A 15,617-nucleotide genomic window follows, 5' to 3' on the forward strand; every position below is an offset into this window, starting at 1 on the left:
TTTAACATACAGTTCTACAGGACATGGTTATATTGTCTTGCAGTCACTTCACCACCCCTTTCTAGAACTCATGTGGGGAGTGGAAGTCCATATTCCTGAACTCATGCAGAACCTTCATCTTAACCACTATGAAAATGTTCCTGAATGAGCCTATTCGGAAATGACAAGATACCAGAAAGGGAGCTTTCTCGTGTCTATATACTATGCTATCAAATCCTCTTGATTATTGTAACGCTCCTCTACTGAAATCACTCTTTGGTGAACTTTCACATGGGAACCAGATACAGTCACAGCCTTTGCTCACTTCCAGTGGTCTATCATTGATAAACCAGGCCCTATAGTTATCTTCCTCTGTTAATTGTTTTTAAGATATTTCCCAAGAGGTGATACATGCAGGCTGAGAGAAAAGGCCAAATTGCAGGAGTAGAAACTATAGGCTCTTGAGCCACTTCTTTGTGTAACTTACTTGAGCCTTAGGACCTGCTCGAGCCTGATGATGAGTGCACCACTTCCATTTGATGGAGTTCTCCTGGACATGCTCAATGTTATAGCTTGGTGGGTCATATAATAAATATCTGGATCATGACAGCTTAGCTGGCAGAATTTGATGAATTTATTAAATATTCAGTTTTCACTAAAAGCCCAGAAGCAGCCCTAGAACTTTCTGCAAAAAGGAGAGTGGTTATTGTAGAACTTGTTCCCAAATCCTGAGAGCCTTCACCGTGATTCTTCTTTAGGGGGTTGCTAAACACTCCAGACAGTATCCCTGTCTGCCCCTGACCACTCAAGTAGCACGGGATCTGCTGGCTCATGTGACCCTAAAGGCAGCACAGCTTATGCAGTACCTGGGCATAATGCAGAGCCTTCTGTCCTGGACCCCACTCAGGACCAGCAGATGTGGAGTCACTCAGTAGATGAGCCAGAACAACACATCAAAGTGAAGAATATTGCTCCAAAAATCCAAATAGCCTCAATAGAAGTTGTGGCTTTCTTGGTTGCAGAAGGAACCAGATATCTACCACTCCAGAAGTAGCAACTTGACAAACATCTCACCATTGGGTCTCTAGAGATTTCACTAACAAAGGTCCCCAAATTTTAGTTGGATATACTTGCTGTGCTCTGGCAAACAAGTGCCTTACCAATATGTCGAGAGTGGGTCTTCATTTTTTTTCTGTGCCCATGTGGTGTCATCTGAAAGGGAACAGAAATCAAGCTCCCTGTGATCCTACACTATGTAATACCAAACTGGAGGGTTGCTGTACTCCTGGGGTAGGACGTGAGTTGTGTTGTTAACCTTGCCATCACAAAGTAAACTGCGGATTTGTAGGAGAAAGAAAAAAAAAGCATTTATCAGATCAATAGCTGCATACCAGATGCTACTGTTGCTCCTATTGAAACAGTGAAATCACATCTGAAGTGGCCACTGCAGTTAGAGGAACCACTTGGTTACATTTACAGTAATCCACTGTCATTGTGCAGGATCCCACTGTCTTCTGCACTGATGGAGTTGAATAGGAATTGATGGTAATCACCACCACTATGTTGTTCAAGTCCTTAACTGATGGTACTAATCTCAGTCTGGTCTTCAATTTACAACCTTCTTTGATAAAGGCAGCTTCCGTGGCATTCATTTGGCTTCTCCCATCTTAATTGCCCTGATTCGATAGGTTAGGAAACCCATGGGAAATGCTACTAGCTGCTGTCACAATTTTGCATTCTGGAACTGAGGAAATAATCACAAGATAGCCTTGTGGACATACACAACACACTGCTAGTTGGACCCGAAGTAAAACTCAATTGATCCCCTAACTTCTGTAAGCCTCTACTGTGACCAGGGGGCCACAGTGGTGTTTTAGATCTCTTGGAAATCAGTGTCAGTTCAGAGCCACCATCCAATAGTCTGAAAGCTCTCATTATGTTTTTTTTTCCCCCTAATGTGAGTTACCCTGGGAAACAGCCATGTTTCACTTTGAAATGAGGAAATGTATTAATTGGCACTAGAGAACCAAGGTTCTTTGTGAAAGTAACCCAACCTCCACTTAATTCAAGGGAGTTTGGGTCTATAGAATGACCCAAGTATTGAAATTGGTTGAGGAGTCATGACTTTACGTCCTGTTTTTATGATTAAAGTTCAACTTTTGTTTACTTGACCTGAAAGTTTTTTGCCTATACAGATTAAGAATTTGGTAAACTTCTTATCTGTTTTACATCTAAAAGTACCATAATTAGCCATTGTCATAAATCTAAATGATCAAGCCATTCTGATTCTTACTTTGCCTCTGCTGTCCATTAAAGTAATTGCCCACCTTGCCTTTGACCTTGGAGTGCTGCTGCTTGAGTCCTGCTATCCTAAGATATAATTATCCCCATTGCACTGTAAGTTTTCCAATTGAGTGACTGGTTCCCAGTGTGAAGTCTAACATACATATAGAGAACAGTCACATGATTCTTCAGGGATGATTTTATCCTATGTAGATGAATGACAAAGCCTCTCTAATATTCCAATATCCCTAAGCCTTCGAGTACTTTCCTCTATGTTAAACCAAAAGAGATTGGGCATCTCCACTTTGCTTAATGGTGGGCCATCTTGACTCATGTTTCATTGGACCAAACTAAGAAACAATACACTTAGCGCCTTTAGCAGTAACGTGCAACAGAATTTCTGAGTAGTAGGCCTCTTCCCCTAAGGTCATACTCTTCCAACTTTACGTTCTTTCTACCACTACCGTATGCTTAATATTCATTCCCAGATTGTTTGTCATTGTTCTGTTCATATAAATTAGGAAACCAAGTGTTTCTTTAGGGATATGATGTAATTCCTCCTGGATCACTTTTTGTCCCCGACCTTTGGGGGCCTGCTGGCCAAAGAGCAGTGAATGTGTGTCTTAAGGAGAATTAGCAGTGTCATGCTTAGCAGCTGCCTCAGGAAAAGCCATTATTGTTTCCTTAGGCAGTGCAGGGTTATTCCCGCAGACAGAGACAGAACAGGCAGTACCACTGTGGGTGGAGGTACTGCTGCCACTAATGGTGGGGAGCTCATTTCTGTGGGCAAAAAAAAAAAAAAAAAGACTTCAGAATTTAGGAGGTCGGTGTTCTCAGCCTCATCAGGGTCTTCCCACATATCCCACTTCAACTTACAGAACTTTGTTCTCGCCAAACCCTTGCCCCTGCTTTAATAGTAGACACCTTGGAGGCTGAAAGTTCAGCTTTCTTTGTAATTCAGCCAGTTGCATGATGAGAGCTGATGTTTGATATTCAGCAATTTCAGTCTTGTGGTCACAGCAGCTCTTAGACTATTTGTGTAGCACTGGGACTGGGAATTTCCATCCCTATACTCATCCTGTTTTTTTTTTTTTTTTTTTTTTCATTTTGTCTACCAACATTGGAGGCAACCAGTCAGTATCTTTAAATTGCTTAGTTTTCCATAAATGTTCAAAAGTGTAATATACAAAATTAACAACCTGCTTACCTTATATACATGAGTGATTGTGAATATACAAAGCAGCTATTTTGATTATCGACAATTTGTGCCATGGACCACCTGTGTTCTACTTTCTTTACTATTAGGTGTAAAATCCTTAGTGTTTAGAGCCTAATAAAATTAGATAGCCACTTCCAGAAACTGCAAAACCAATTGATAAAATTCATTCTTAAAATTCTGTTCTTATAGAAAAACAATTGTATTCAGATTGTACAGAGAGGGAGAAGTGATTGACGAATAGGTGGGGAAGCGGGGAGCTAGATGTACAGAAGGATTTATTAGCCGGAAAAGGATTTATTAGAGAAATTGACTGACATGACTGGGGAGTTCACAGCAGGCCATCTGATGAGAGTAGGAGACCATAGGATGCAAGTACCATGGGCTCAGAACCAAGGAAGCCAGTGGTGAAACTTCCAGTTGAACAATTGTTTGTTGTAAAGTTCAAAAGCCAAAGAACATGGAGTCCTGATGTCCAAGGGCAGACAAAGAAAAGCATCTCCATTTCAGGAGAGACAGGAAATCACCTTTGCTCTGCCATTTTTGTTTTATCCAGGACTGCGGCCAATTTGATGGTGTGCAACCAGAGTGACTCTGGATCTTTCCATCCCAGTCAGCTGACTGACACACCATCACAGACACACCCAGAAATAACACATCACCACTTAATTAGGCATTTAATCCAGTCTAGCTGACATCTAAAATCAATCATCACAAAGGAAAACGTGTTAGTCTTGGAAATCACTTCAGTCAAAGACAGAGGGCTCGCAGTAATTGCATAGCGTTGTCCTAACATCAGCTTCTATGTCTTCCTGCACCTTGGTGGTGAGAAGCACCAGAAGTGATGAGCACACAGACTCCCGTTTTTAAAGCACCTGGAACCTTTTTGCCTACCCTGGGCGCAGCTGTGTGCAAGCTGCTCCAATCACATGACCACCGCTGCCTGCCACAGGAGCAGGATAGGCAGCAGCTTCTCTGTGAGCTGAAATGGGCCAAAGTTAAGGGCACTTTACAGTCCAAACCCTCGCTTCTAAGTTGGAAGCCTTTAGACTCCAAGGTTCCAGAGTAGCTTCAGGAGACAAAGTCTGCCACTGCAGTTGCTTTCTAAGTAGGCAGACAAATGCCTGGTGCTTGCCGTCCTGTTGTCTTCCCAGGCTCCCTGATTTTAATGAGGTTCCCATTTTGTTAGGATTTAGTACTTGTTGTTTTTCCCTAGTAGAAATATGTTTGCTTCCTTTTGTGTTTGTTAATGAAATTGTTTATGGCTGAAAGAAACATTCCTTGAAGTATGTACAGTTCTGTTTTGAGTCAAGTATTGTGTGACAGGTTTTTCATTAACACTTTTGTTAGTTTCTACTTTTCATAGACATGATTAGAGAATATGATCTGTACTCTTTCGGTTGAAAATGTGTATACTTCCTTCATGTTTCATGCGCATTTCTATTTCATTTTTTCATTTGTGTTTCTAAACAGTTTTTTATTTTGTGTTATTCACTATATTTTGGTACAGAAAAGGGATGACAATTATAATTGTTTTGTAAATGCTCTTATTAAAAATTTATGATTTTTGTCATTTAATCTCTTTAATAGTAAATTCTACTTGTCCAGTATTACACTATTCAACTATTTCATAGCAAATATGAAGTAATATGTTAATAATAATAATGCTATTATAATAATCCTAATATTGATGTATTAATATTCACAGTGTTGAATGAATATTATGTTGAATACTGTTTGTATAGTTTTCATTGAATTATGTATAAATTTGCTTCTCATTTAATGTGAAATAAGTTGAAGGCATGGTAGCATTGGTTTGATATCTTGAACTAGTCTGAAAAGTTATTAAAATATTTGACATTCCACTTGCTTTATGTTCTACTCCATTACTGGTGATGTCTCTTATATTTAAAAGCAAACAAAACTTTGTATCAATTTCAAAAATTAAAAAAAAATAGTCATTTCTTCGTGTCACTGAAAGATAAGAAACTTAGGATTATGTGTTTCCTCCAGTTCTCCAGCTGGCTTAATAAACATTGGGAGTTTTATCCACACCTGCTGCAGTGTATTTCATCTATTCTGAAATTCACATGTTTTCACATACCACCATCCCTGAATCTGGATTACTTTCCACGGGGGCGTGTTAAAGTAGCCGTGGCCTTGTGGCAGCAGCGCTGAGGTTTTGCTTGTACGTGCAGGCATTTAGCATGACTGTGTAACGCACTTCTGACATTTCAGCTACATACCAGTTAAGAACCACATAAGGAGGGAACAACCTTGATCATTATCTGAAAATTTTGCATTGATACCTCTTGGTAAGATCAAGATTGTGCCATCCTCACATTCTACAGAACAGGTGTCAGTAATTAGAAGAAAATGCTGAAAGACAAGAGATTCTCTTACAAAATGATGCATCACCATCCATGCTCTCAGTGGCCCAAAGAACCGTTCTTTGACAACCATGGCTTTTCCGCAAAAAAGAAAATCAGAAGTTTCTGACTTGAATTGGGCAAATGTTTCTAGAGCAGTTTAATTTATGTAACATAATTTCCCATTTTTTGTTATTAGAGAATGATATAAATATTTTAAAGCTTTTAAAAGTAACTAAGTGATTAAAAGTTATGGTGTTGATTTGGCATTGAACTTTTACAGTGAGACATGAAATAATAGTGTCTCTTAGAGTTGGCATTGTCATGAATTTGGTGAAATTTGAAAGTTCACTTTTAAAAACTTTTTATGGAGACCAGCACTGTGTTGTAGTCAGCTTGAAACACCAACATTCCAAATTGATGCTGGTTCCTGTTCAGCTACTACACTTGCAGTCCAACTCCCTGCTAATGGTATGGTAAAAGCAGTGGAAAATGGCCCAGAGTTTGGTTCCTTCCCATCCATATGGGAGACCTGGATCAAGTCTGCAGCTTCTGGCTTCGGACTTGCCCAGCACTGGCCGTTATGGCTATCTGAGGAGTAAACCATCAGATTTGAATATCTCTTTCTCTCACTCTTCTGCTCTGTAATTCTGACTTCTAAGGTAAGTACATCCTGTATATATAAAAAATATATATTATATCCCTTTAAGTTTGTAATTGCAGTTACCACAACTAATGAAACAATTTGTTCATGACATAGCTTTCTTATTCACAATGTGGTAGTACTAACACACCTGTCAGCTGAAAATTATCCTAAAATGGATACTGCTTTTTCTGGATGTATTTTTAAACAAACATTTCCTGGATTTTGTATTTATTATTAATAAAGAGTTTTGGATGATGCTTCTTATATTTTGTATTTTGATTATCATTTGTGTGTTTATTTGAAAGATCTTCCATCTTCCGGTTTGCTTCCAGCTAGAGGTTTACTTCCAGAAATGAGGAGCCTAGAACCCAAGACAGGTGTCCAACATTGGTGGCAAGGACTTTGGTACTTGAACTGTAAGCTACTGTCTCCCAGAGCACAATAGCAAGAAGCTGGAATTGGAAGTGTAGCTAGAAACTGAAATCCTGGTGCTCTGATGTGAGATAGGGACCTCTCAAGCAATGTATTAAATACCTTCTCCTATATATCATATAGCATTTAATGATTATTTACCACATAATTTTTCTAGTCAAGTTATTGCTCAAAGACATAATGTACTTCTGATTATTTTTGTAGCCATTTAATACAAATGGCAGCTTATGTGAAAAATAATGTCCAGAAGCTATGTTTTTCTACTATAACATGTGAATGAGTGTCTGTGTGTGTGTGTGTGTGTGTTTCTTTATTGGTGAAAATTTTTTTTTAAGACGAGTGCTTAAATTGCTTTAATATAGGTTTATTTGAAATTTCTATGCACTCATCTTTGAATGCATTTGGTTCTATTATTTGCTACATAATAATGTGACTCTTATCTAATCCCTCGTCTAGACACTGAATGCCATCTTTAAACTTGTTTTAAAGGGCTTGCAAAAGATGCAACAGACCCGGGAGCCATAGAAAGCTATAGTAAGGAAACTCTGGCTCTGTGCTTTCCCTCTGTAGTGACTGAGGCTCCAGCAGAGACAGGTGTACCACCCTGTCTGCGAGGAGGGCTGTCCCCGAGGTTTTAGTTTGTCCCTTAATTTTAGATTGAGCCCCTACTTGGGTGAAAAGTTAAGGTTAAATGATATGTGTTGTATGCAGTTCACAAACTTTCTCTAACAACTGTGAAAGGGACTACTAGAAATTTTTTCGTATTTTTCATTGTTCCTTTTTATATTTATGTAATATACACAAGTTTTTGCAGAGCTTGTGAAAATGCAGTTAGAAGGTAATATTTTGGTAAAAAGTAATTTGAAGTCTGTGGATACCAGGAAATCTTCAAAGAACTCATGAAAAATGCTATTAAAAAAAACTCTGAATAGATTTCAAAATTTTTGTGCCAAATGAGGTTATCCTTAAATTCTATGCTCCATGAACTTTTTCCAAGGACCCTCATACTTAATATATTATACTCATTTATAAGTACACACATATTTTGTACATTTGATATGCCATTTCAAATATTTTCACAGATTGAATATTTCACATACATATATATTCCATCCTGGAAAAAAATTTCTATAGTCCATATATTTCAATGATTTGCCAGACTTAACAAAACATCCTCATATAAAATTTTGTGAAAGGATGCAGTGCAGGGACTGAAATGACAGCTGGCCAATCCTCTACCTTCAGATGCTGGCATCCCATATGGGTGCCAGTTTGTGTCCTGGCTGCTCCACTTCCCATCCAGCTCCCTGCTTGTGGCTTGGGAAAGTGGTAGAGGATGGCCCAATGCCTTGGGACCCTGCACCCACATGGGAAACTGGAAAAAACTCCTGGCTCCTGGCTCCTGTCTCCTGGCTTCGGATCAGCTCAGCTCTGGCCATTGCGGCCATTGGTGAGTAAACCAGCAGATGGAAGATGTTTCTATAGATCTGCCTTTCCAATCGGTATAAACCTTTGGAAAAAAAAAAAAGTTACAGTGCAGCATACAAGAATACAAACTTGGGGGCCAAAGAGCTCTCCAGGGTCCTTGTTAACACCCACAAACCACATTTTCTCCATATCTCTGTCAAACCAAGGTTATAACTTCAGGAACGCTTAAAATAAGAATTTCCCAGTAAGGCTTTATGCTTCTCTATACCTATAATCACCCAGATTCATTTAATCTGTTAAACCAATTGGAAACAACCATTAAAGAAAGTGATCCTGGCCACCAGAAGGGTGGTTCCAGACATTACACACACATTCTAAATGCCAGCGCCCTTATGTGGGCCTAGTATGAGCAAGCAGACATTCTGATGCCCCCAGATAGAGAATAGAACTCTTCCAGTCTGGTAGATTTTATCCACAATAGGCCCTCACCACATCTTCCTCCCATTAGGGATGGAGGTATAATAAAAGGAAGGAAAGGCAGAACCTCACCATGTAACCAACCTTTGGCCTCCTAACCTGGCTGATCTCTGCATGGGTGATAGACTACAAGTGCACTTTAATGCCTCCTACTGCCTAATTCTACTCACAGTGAACATGGTGATAGTCCCATATTCCTCAAAGTTAAAGCTGTTTTGTCATGATAATCTTTATTTTTTTCGTAGAAATTCACTTATTTTTGTTCATTTGGGTTTATTTCAGACAGCAAGTGTCTATGAATGAATCAATACTAGTTTCACTATCTTTCATGGACTTCCATAAACTGTTTTTAAGCTGGAACGTACAAAAGCTTCACAGGGAAACCTGGCCCTACACTGTGAATGTTCAGAAGCCATTGACAGGGTGACAGTGCAGCCAATATTAGGTACTCACTCAAATCACATAACACCTGAAAGGAAGCAAAGTGTAAGAACCCCAGCTTCTAGAATGAGTGCTGGACTATCACCACTCTCCGTCTCTCCCTGGTCTCTTCCTCTCCTTTTCACCCGACCTCCCAAGAATGACTTGTCACTGATTATACACTGAAGCTCATGTGCTTAGGTAGTAGTAGTTGGAGGTTTCTATAACAGGGAAGTATCTTTTCCAGTTTTGGCTTCCTGGTTTCCAGGAGAATTTGAATCACCCTTTAACTTGAGTCTAACCTGGAAGTTAGCCCTGATTAAGAACTGGAGTGAACAGTTGATTCCTTGTATATACCAAGGCTTTCAACTCTTCCCGATGAGATCTCCCCAGATTTGAGAAAAGTCCTAGAAGAGAACATTGCACCTATTCTAATTTGAGTCTAAAACAGTTCACAACAACAAGCAAATCAAAGAAAAAACAGGCTGAGAAGACAACCTGAATGATGGTGAAGTGTACAGGAGGAATTTACTCTTTTCTCTTACATTTTCAAGAAGGAAAATGAACCTTGTTTTCAGCACGAGCTGGCAATCTTCCAGAAAACATTGGCCAAGGTGTTCCCTGTCTCCCTCCTGCAAGGATCTCCTTTTGCATTGTGGGTATCCTTGGGAAGGGTGGCACCCTTGGCCTATTCCTTACACCCAATCAGTTGTAGCCATCTATAAGCCAGTGTGAGGCATGGGAGAGGCGCCTGGGAGGTGGGGAAATGACCTGGAGAGAGAGGAAAACATTACTAGTGGGGGAAGAAGAAAGCTAAAAAATGCCATCTTCTAGGTCAATTGCAGCTATTTAAAATCACTCCTCACTTTCATCCAGCTCTCTGGACCACTGAGGGAGCCGAGGCCCATCATTTTGTGTTACAGAAGCAAAGCACAAATATTGAAGAGCATTGTAGTTGTCGCTAGGGGCTGTCTTGCTTGTTCTAGCTTCAGGACGTCAGGTGGTGTTTGTGGTCACCAAACTAGGGAATTGTGGTGAAAGAAGCACATGCATTCTTAGGACTTTTAAATGCCAAGGGTACTCAGGATACTCTATGTTCCTTGCCAGCCTGCGTGTTTGTGGAAGTTCCAGTCTAGCTGTAAGGAGGTGATGACCTCACAGAGTCTAAGCTACAGCAGTGCGTTGAAATGGAAAGAATTCAGTGCAGTTAACCTCTTATCCCCAATTCCATGAAAGCTGGAATCAGATTCTGAGTCATCAAGGCTGGTTTCTCTGAAAATTTGCACCTAAATTCATTCCAGGGAAGTGTCTGAAGTGATTCATGAATCCAACAAAGGTATGTAGGCACAGATATTAACCTTATCATGTTACAGGTGAGAAACCAAGGCCCAGAGGAAAGGCATCACACCTCAGGTCACACAGCTATGTAGAAACCAGAGCAAGGACCAGTATCTGCTTCACCTGTGTCCGGGACCCTCTAATGACACCCATCAATATCTGATGCATCAGGCCCTTTGCCCCTTGCACCCTAATCTTAATGCCAGGAATCTTGATTAGGACCTGAAGAATGCACAAGATAAGGAAATCACAAGCTGCACAACAATTTTGAGAGAGCTATAGAGGTGCTTTAAGTGTGCCTCCCCTGGACATGGAGTGAAGAGTACCCACACACCTTCTGTGCACCCCCAAAGCATGATGTGCAGACCAGCCAAGGAGCAACAAGGAGCAAAAGAAAGTAATCCTGCAGGGGATGGTGAAACTGGAGACAGGAGCAGAGGTTTGTTTCGAGACACTGGTATCCAAAACTCCACACATCACATATGGAGATTTATCAGTCAGAGCCGACAGAGGCCATCATTCACCTGATGCTGAGCTGTTTTTATCCTCAAGGCTTCCTAAGGCCAAGAAGGTATGGGCCTGCTTGTTGGCTAGAACCAGAAAGTGAGGTTGGCTCCACCGTATCTCCCCAACCCCTGCCAACCTGTCAGAAGAAGGGTTTCTCTGCTAAATCACTGTTCACCTCAGAGACCCAGGGGAATTCAGAGGGAAAGCCATTCTTGAAGATTCGCAGGAGGGAATGGTGACAACCAGCAACTTTGACAAGAATCTTTGAGGATTTCCTGATTCTAACAGCTAATTTTCCTTATAATTAATTACTGAACTTCATAGCTTTTCTCAAAACCCATCTATGAGCTTTTACTTTAGGAGAGAAGCAGTTTGGAAAGAAATGCCTCTATCAAAAAACAAACGTCTAAATTTGAAACTACACCAGCAAAACAGATTGAGGTCCACCCGCTCCTGTTCTGCCATACACTTCATTTTTCCTCGTAATACAAGGTGAGGACATTCATCAATAGCATCTCCCCCCATGTGTTTTGATCCCTCTGATGAGCTATGGTGTTTTCCAAAGGGTGACCCCTGTCTTCTTTGCTCACTCACTGGAGAAAGGAGAGTTCAAAAGCCTTTCTAAGTAGGATCTCAGTGCCAGTGAAACAGGAAAAATGATGCATAGTAATCTTGCGTTACGAAAAAACATTATCTTTTGTTGGCTTTAGAAGTTAGAACCTCATTAATACTACCCTGTAGGCAAATAGTTCTACTATTCCTGGCTGATGGTTTTCTTAGCAGATGAAATTCCTTCAATATTATTTTTCTTGGAATTGAGCCTATTTGAGCCTCTTAGAAATTGTCCCTGTCTGATTTCAGAAGCAATGATAAGGAAATCCAATTTTATTGGTGGAATGTATGATCACGTGGGTGGCTGGAGCTTCATGACTTGAGCCGTCAGCACTACCTCCCTCACCTGCAGTAGTGGGAAGCTGGCAACCAGAGTCAGAGCCAGGAATTGAACCAGGACCCCAGGATGTGGAACAGAGGTGTCAGCTGCTAGGACAAACACCCATTCCCTTGATTAGCAATATAGAGCTGGCCTTCACTATGCCAAGAATGTGATGTACATCAACCTGTTTCTCCTAGCGGCACACTTCACATAGCTGGTACAAAACAGTCAAGAAAGGAGGAGGACATTTCACTAGCATGGGAGAGAGGCAAAATGGGTGCGTAATTTATATGGTAGCAGTTGTATTCTGAAGTCATTTGAACTTTCTGGGCTACAACTTTCTGTGAAACAAAAATGAATGTTGGCTTTATGGAGAAAGCACAGAATAAATGATTTCTCAAATTCACTGAGCTACAAATTTTACTATCACAATAAGGTTGAGAGGTGAAAAAAAGCTTGTGGATGCAATAAGTAGAGAAAAATCAAGTGAAAATATCCAAATGTGGCATAGATTCACATTTATTAATACCTATACTCATTAACATTAATAAGCAATAACCAAAATATTTTAATTATTAGTCAATAATTGCAGTGGGAAAAAAATAAATATTCCCATTATGGATAGAAGATAGTGCCTGGGAATTTCACTGTGTATCTGAGGACAAACTTGTAAATATGACTTGGTAATATTTTTGAGAAATATTTGTTGAAACACATGAAAACTAGAAGAAAGAGAAGAAAAGGAGAAAAATATGCTTTGATATGTCGATATGTCTTCTGACACTACTGAAGAAAACACTCCAAGACATTGGCATAGGCAATGATTTTTTTTTCAGATAAGAATACAAAAGAACAGCAATAAAGGTAAAAATAGACAAATGAAATATTATCAAAATAAGCTTCTGCACAGCAAGCAATCCACACAATGAAGAAAAAAGCAACAAAAATAGCAGAGAACATTCGCAAACTACGTATCTAGAAAAAGATTAAAATGCAACAACAGAACAATCCAGTTATCGGAATAGACATGTTTCCAAAGAAGAGATGCAAATGGTCAATAAACATGAAAAATATAATGTGTCTTGCTAACCATCAGGGAAATACAAATAAAAACCACAAGAGAGATTATCTCACTCCAATCAGCAAAAAATATGGATAACATAATATTTAATAGATGGATATTTATAAATTCTGTCTTCACTGAGTGATACCCCTTACATAATAGTACAGCCTTCTTTCCTGATTTTGTGAAGTTAACATATTCACCCTACATTTTGTGGTTCCATTTCCCTGGTGTATATTTTATTCTCAAGCTTTCTAATGCTTTTTGTTTAAATGTATCTATTACATATAACCTACAGTTTGGTTTTGCTGTGTGACCTATTCTGAAAGCTATTTTATCCTAATAGAGATTGACTTTTATTAAAACTGTATTTTAAAACATTTATTTATTTTTATTGGAAAGGCAGATTTAAAGAGAGACAGAAAGATCCTCCATCTGCTGGTTCACTCCCCAAATGGCTGCACCTGCCAGAAATGAGCTAATCTGAAGCCAGGAGCCAGGAGCTTCCTCCGGATCTCCCACAGGTGTGCAGCATCCTAAAGTTTTGGGCCATCCTCCACTGCTTTCCCAGGCCATAAATAGGAAGTCGGATGGGAAACAGAGCAGCCGGGACATGAGTTGGAGCCCATAAGGGATGCCAGTGCTTGTAGGCAGAGGATTAGCCAATTGAGCCAACACACCTGCCCCAAAATTATTCTTACATGATGTTCAATACATAAAATCTAAATGAAGGAAATCATACTGGTTTTGCTTTGTAAATAAAAAAAAAATTCTAGTTTAGGGGCAGGCACAGTTAAGATGCCACTGGGGAACATGCATTACTTTTGCGAATGCCTAGGTTCAGGTCACGGCTCCACTTCTGATTCCAGCGTCTTGTTATTGCACAACCTGAGAGCCAGCAGTTCAACTGTTCGCCCCTTGCCACTTGCTTGCAAGACTTGGGATTGAATTCCCCAGCTCTTGGATTTGCCTAGCTCAGGCCTGGCTCCAGCCACAGATGGCATTTGGGAAGTGTACCAGAGCATTAGAAAATCTCTCTCTGTGTCTCTTTCTACCTTAAAAGTGAAAATAAGGGCCAGTGCTGTGGTGTAGTGTGTAAAACTTCAGGCTGCAGTGCCGGCTACTTAGAGTCCAAGCTACACCGCTTCTGATCTAGCTCTCAGCTAGTGCACTTGGGAAATCAGAAGAAGCTAGTCAAAGTATTTGGGCCACTGGACTCGCATGGGGAATCTAGATGAAACTCCTGACTTTAGCATGACCCCTGCCCTTTTGCCATTCCTGCCATTTGGGAAATGAGTCAACAAGTGAAATATTTCTCTCTATCTATAACTCTGCCTTTCAAACAAATAATTTTTTTTAAAAAACCGAAATAAATAGTTTAAATGTACTGATTTGTATATTTATTCTGGAAACATATTCAATTCAGTAAAATATCTCAAAAAAAAAAGACCTAGTAAAATAATTTAAAAATGGGTATGTCATATAGTTACAAATGGTTTAAAGAAAGTAATAAAATATCCCTCCTCCAGGGTTGGCTTTGTTTTGGCTTGGTTTGGGGTTTTTCATTCATTTATTTCTCGTGGTTTTGTTGTTTCTCATCCACAAAAAGTGCCCCATAAAAAAGGATTCTATCTGGGTGGGCATTGTGACATACTAAGTTAATCCACCACTTGGGATGTCCACATCCCATATCTGCTCCCAATTCAAGTCCTGGTTACAAGACACCTCTTATCCAATTTCCTGCTAATGTCCCTGGGAGGCAGCAGACAATAGGTGTAGTACTTGGGTCCCTGTAACCCACCTGTGGGAACTGGATTGAGTTCTGAATTCTTGGCTTCAGCCTGGCTTGGCTTTAGATGTGAAAATTTGGGGAATGAAGCAAGGAATGGCAATACTTTCTCTCCTGCTGTCTCCCCTTCTCTCCCTCTCTCTGTCACTCTGCTGTTTAAATAAATTATCTTAAAAAAAAAAAAAAGGGACTAGCGGCATGGACTAGCGGCTGAAAGTCCTCACCTTGAACGCCCCGGGATCCCATATGGGCGCTGGTTCTAATCCCGGCAGCTCCACTTCCTATCCAGCTCCCTGCTTGTGGCCTGGGAAAGCAGTCGAGGACGGCCCAAAGCTTTGGGACCCTGCACCCGTGTGGGAGACCTGGAAGAGGTTCCTGGTTCCCGGCTTCGGATCAGCATGCACCGGCCGTTGCAGCTCACTTGGGGAGTGAATCATCAGACGGAAGATCTTCCTCTCTGTCTCTCCTCCTCTCTGTATATCTGACTTTGTAGTAAACTGAATAAATCTTAAAAAAAAAAAAAAAAAAAAAGATTGAACTCTCATATTCCAGCTACACTTTTATTCACTGTAACTTGGTAACATTGGCCTTTGAAAATATAAGGAATGTGAGCTTTTTTCCTTGTAACCTTCTAAAAATTGAACACCAGTAATGGTAATAAGCCCATCAGCAAGTAAGTACAGGGGTGCAGATTTACCAGGCTGGCACTGCCAAGGGCACCAGCTGCAGCGTCAGA

The sequence above is a fragment of the Ochotona princeps genome, chromosome 3 (assembly GCF_030435755.1).
Source record: "Ochotona princeps isolate mOchPri1 chromosome 3, mOchPri1.hap1, whole genome shotgun sequence".
NCBI classification, from domain to species: domain Eukaryota; kingdom Metazoa; phylum Chordata; class Mammalia; order Lagomorpha; family Ochotonidae; genus Ochotona; species Ochotona princeps.